Raw genomic sequence first — 5,202 nt, forward strand, 5'->3', positions numbered from 1 at the left:
GCGGGGGACTAGGAGAGCATGGGACAAAGCTGTGCCAGCTCAACTCTGCAGGGCCCCTGGGAAGACGAGCACAGGGGTTGCCTGGCACAAACCCACCCAGCAGAGCAGCTGGGCACCCACTTAAAGCCCACTGCCCTTCTTTACCCTCCGTTTCAGGGTTTTCCCAAAATGCACATTTCTGGGCATGCTTCCTGAATTGGAATCCTGGGAGGAGATCCAGGGATGTGCATTTTTTTTTTTTTTTTTGTAGGAGGGATTGCACCCAGGGGTGCTTTACCACTGAGCCACACCCAACCCTTTTTTTCTTTTTTTTTTAAATTCTAATTTGTTATATATGACAGCAGAATGCAATTTGACTCATATTACACAAATAGAGAACAATTTTTCATGTCTCTGGTTGTACACAAAGTAGAGTCACACCATTTGTGTTTTCATACATGTACTTAGGGGAATGATGTCTGTCTCATCCCCCCAGCCTTTTTTTATACTTTATTTAGAAGCAGGGTCTCGCTGAGTTGCCTAGGGCCTCGCTAAGTTGCTGAGGCTGGCTCTTGCTTAACTGCAAGGAATGTGCCTTTTTAATGAGCAACCCAGGAAAGTGTGTCACTGGTCTAACCAGGCACAGGCGGCACACAACTGTAATCCCAGCGGCTCGAGGCTGAGGCAGGAAGATCGCACGTTCAAAGCCAGCCTCAGCAAAAGCAAGGCACTAAGTAACTCATGAGACCCTGTCTCTAAATAAAATACAAAATAGGGCTGGGGATGTGGCTCAGTGGTCAAGTGCTCTGAGTTCAATGCCTAGTACCCACTCCTGCCCCACCAAAAAAGACCCAAAAAACATAAAAGAACCACTGGTCTAGGAAGTCAATGATAGAGATTCTAGTTTGTGAAATTGTGCATTTTTATCCACAGCTTTGGTTGAATACTCTAATCAAGTGGATAATCCTCATACTCCTTTTAAAAAGAAAAAAAATAGGCTTAAAAAATAAAAGGCTAAGAAGCTCAGGCAGATGAGATGATTTCTAAGTTCAGTGACAGCTCTGACCCATTACAACTCGGGGACTCCATTCAGCCATCCAGCAGGGCCATAGGACCCTGTCCTTTTGCCAGACCTCGGGGAAAGACTATGACGGCCCTGAAAGAGGTTGGTGAGTTCAGGAAACCAGGTGAGAGAATTAGGCTGAGGGTGGCAAGAAGCCAGTGATCAGTGGCTTGGGTGAGGATGGACAGAGCCTAGGGGACATTTTTGAATGTTTAGGCTGAAAGGACCCTCGGGAAAGCAACCCCTAGCAAGAAAAGTGAATTGTCATCAATATCAGGTCCTCTGAACTACACAGCTAAACATCTCCCAGTCTCCCCTGCAGCTGGCAAGAGCCATGAATTCTATTTTGCCCAATGGAATGTGGGTCTCTTTATGTACTAAATGTCTATGTCCCTTCAAGATTCATAGGTTAAAATCCTAACACCCCCCTCCCCCAGAGTGAAGGTGTTAGGAGGCGGAGCCTTAAGGGAGATGATGAGGTCATGAGGGTAGAGTCCTTGTGAAGTCAGTGCCTTATAGAAGCAGCCCAGGTGAGATGTCTTGGCCCTTCCTCCCTGAAGATGAAGGTGCAAAGGCAGCATCTATGAACGCGGTTACAGGTCCTCACCAGACACATCTTTCAAGGCCTTGATCTTTGACTTCACAGCCTCCAGAACTATGAGAAATAAATCTGCATTGTTTATAAGCTATCTAATTTATGACAACCTGTGATATTTTATGTATCTTAATATCAACCATGGGTTCCTGGTTTATCACTTCACTCCCAAGGAAGTATGTATTTTATTTTATTTTATTTTTATATGTGTATGTATGTATATATGTATGTATTTGTGGTACTGAGGACTGAACCCAGAAGCACTTAACCACTGAGCTAGATCCCCAGCTTTTTTTTTCTTCATTCTGATACAGGGCCTTTCTAAGTTGCCCGAGCTGGCTTCTAACTTGTGATCCTCCTGCTCAAGGTAGATTACAGAAACTCTTTAATCTCCCTCTTCCTTTAGCTGGCCATAAAAATATAATCTGACCTGCCTTGTCTGATTGTAGGTCTTAAGATCCTCTTCATTCCAGAGGGGTCCTGCCCCATGTCCCTCAAGCAGAAAATGCTGATGGGTCTAAACAGGCCTTGCCATCCAACCTCTTAGCAATTGTACCTACGCCATCAAGTTTCCATCAAAACTCAAAATGACAGGGTTTGGCGATTCCAGGTAGTTGAACACATGGAGGTTCCAAGGGGGTAATACGCCCGGAGGGGGATAGACTCCACACCTCCCCTCCTCTATGCCTCTCACTATGCACCTCTTCATCTGCATCCTTTGTAGTAAATATCTTTTAAAATAAACCAGTAAACCCCACGTGTTGCTCTGAGTTCTGTGAGCCACTCTAGCAAATAATCAAACCTAAGGACGGGGGTTGTGGGCATTCCAATTTATAGCCAGCACAGGTTAAACACGGGATATTCTGGGTACAGAAGCACAGGTTAAACAAGATGATATTTGGCTGAAGAAATTCTAAGCAATGTGTTGAAAGTGCTCCTGGGCTTCTCTTCAAAACTGTATAGCAAAACACAGGAAGACTGAAAGAATTTAAAGATGGAATTTTCATCAAAAGAGCTGAAGAATATTATGCGAAACAAAATAAGCTAATCCCAAAAAACCAAAGGCTGAATGTTTTCTTTGATATGAGGATGCTAATTCACAATAATTTGGGGTGGGGGGAGTAGGGAAAAATAGAGGTAGTTTGGACTAGGAACAGGGGAATGAAGGGAAGGGAGGGTGCATAGGGGCAGGAAGGATAGTAGAATGAATCGAATATTTTTACCCTATGTGCATATACTACACAACTGGTGTGATTCTACATCATGTACAACCAGAAGAATGAGGTTATACTCCATTTATGTATGATGTGTCAGAGTGCATTCTGCTGTCATGTATAACTAATTAGAACAAATTTTAAAAAGATAAAAAGAACTTAAAATTTTGGAAAATCCTCAGCCTGACAGTATTGTAAAAAGTGTGCTCCATAGAGGACACCAGGGTGTGGCCAATGTGACCATTCGACATGGAGATGGGTAAGGACCAGCCAAGTGCTGTGGACTTGAGAGGGTGGCAGAATGATCCCAATGGCAATTCAGAGAACACTGGGGCTGTCCCTCCCACTAGATGCCAGAGTTCCAGAGCCCAGGGAAAAGAATGATTTCAAAGGAAGGAGCCACCCGCACCCACAGGGCCTCAGCCCTTGCTGCCCAGCACCACCACAGCATTCCTTGCCTCTTCAGGGTTCAGCTCTACTGAGTCCAGGTGTGGCTGCCCCTTCCAGGAGGCTTAGGTGGTAAACCTTGGTGGCATGAGCCAAGGAGACATGGCTACCTTCACCTGGGCTCCCAAGCATGCCCCAGTGTTTCAGTTAGCTTTTTCATTGCTATAACCAAATGACCTGAGAACAATGTAGAGGAGGCAAAGTTTATTTTGGCTCAAGGTTCCAGAGTGTCAAACCATAGTAGGCACACTCCATACTTCTGGGTCCAAGGTGAGGTAGAACATCATGGCAAAAGGGCATATGGTAGAAGAAAACAGCTCAGAACACAGCACCAGGAAGCCTGGTGAAGGCAGCCATGTCCCCGTGGCTCATGCACCTAGCACAAAATATAAACCCCAAAGGCACACCCCCAGTGACCTACTTCCTCCAGCCACATTCTACCTGCCTATGGTTACTACCAAGTTGTTATGGTTTGGATATGGGGTATTCTCCCACAAGCTCATGTGTGAGACAATGCAAGAAAGTTTACAGATGAAATGATTGGGTCATGAGACCCTTAGCCTAACCAGTGCATTGATTCACTGATAGGGGTTAACTATGTGGTGACTCTAGGTAGATTGAGTGTGGCCAGAGAAGGTATATCTTTGAGAGCTTTCCTTTGAGGTCTATATTTTGTCCCTGGTGAGCAACTCTCTCTCTGCTTCCTGGTGACCATGGCCTAAGCTGCTTTCCTCTGCCACACCCATCCACCATGTTATTCTGCATCACCTTAGGCCCAGAGCAATGGAGTTGGCTGTCTATGGACTCAGACCTCTGAAGCTCTGAATAAACTTTTTCACCTCTAAAATTGTTCTTGTCAGGCCTTTTGGTCAGAGTAACCAAAAAGTTGACTAAAACACCAGTTAATCCCTGTCAATGGGTTAATATACCGATTAGGTCACACCTCTCATATCAAGTCATTTCATCTCTGAAGATTCTTATATCATCTCACACATGAGCTATGGGGGGTACAGCTCATGGCTCAGCCATAACACCCTGAAAGTCTTGGGATCCAGGGAAGAATTGCCAGAGAAAGCTACCACTGGGGAAATGCCTGGTGAAGCCACAGGAGTGGAGCAACTTGAAACCCCAGACCAGTGAAGTGACCAGTGTATGATTCTGGGCCAAGAGCCATAGGTATATGACCCAAAGCTGCCACAGAAAACGACCATAGGAGCAGGACCACCACCCCGTGGGTCCAGGAGGACCTCTACCCCAGCAGACCTAGAAGGTAGAGCCTCAACCAGTTTACTTTCTAGCCTTAACATTTTGGACTTGCTGGGAACCTGTCACCCTTCCTTGCTGCCTGCTTCTCCCTTTGGAACGGGAATGTCCCTCATGCCCCTGTTCCGCCCCTGGATTCTGATTTCACAGGGGCACAGCTATACAGAATCTGCCTCAGTAGGAATTGTACCTTGAGTCTCATTCCTATAGGACTTAGATGATACCAGAAAAGACCCAGGATGGGTGCAACCCCAGGGTTTGAATGTCTGTGTCCAATGTTAAAATCCTAACCTCCAAGTAGATGGCATGTGAAGATGAGGCCTTATGGGAGGTGAACTCACAAACGAGTTCAGTGGCCTCGTACAAGAGGCCCAGTAGAGCTGCTTGTCCCTTCCATGAGGATGCAGTGAAAAGGCACCACCTACAAACCAGGAAATAGGTTCACACCAGACATGGAATCTGCCAGCACCTTAACCTTGGACTTCCCAGTCTACAAAACTGTTAGAAATATACTTTTATTGTTTATAAGCCACCTAGTCTGTGGTACTTTGTCATAGCAGCAGCCTGAGCTAACTGAAACAGCCACCACAGGATTCTCTCCTCTCTCCACCAGATGCCAAAAAGGACCCTTCGGTCCCTGT

The sequence above is a fragment of the Spermophilus citellus genome, assembly GCF_964194105.1.
Source record: "Spermophilus citellus genome assembly, chromosome: 2".
Taxonomy (NCBI): Eukaryota; Metazoa; Chordata; class Mammalia; order Rodentia; family Sciuridae; genus Spermophilus; species Spermophilus citellus.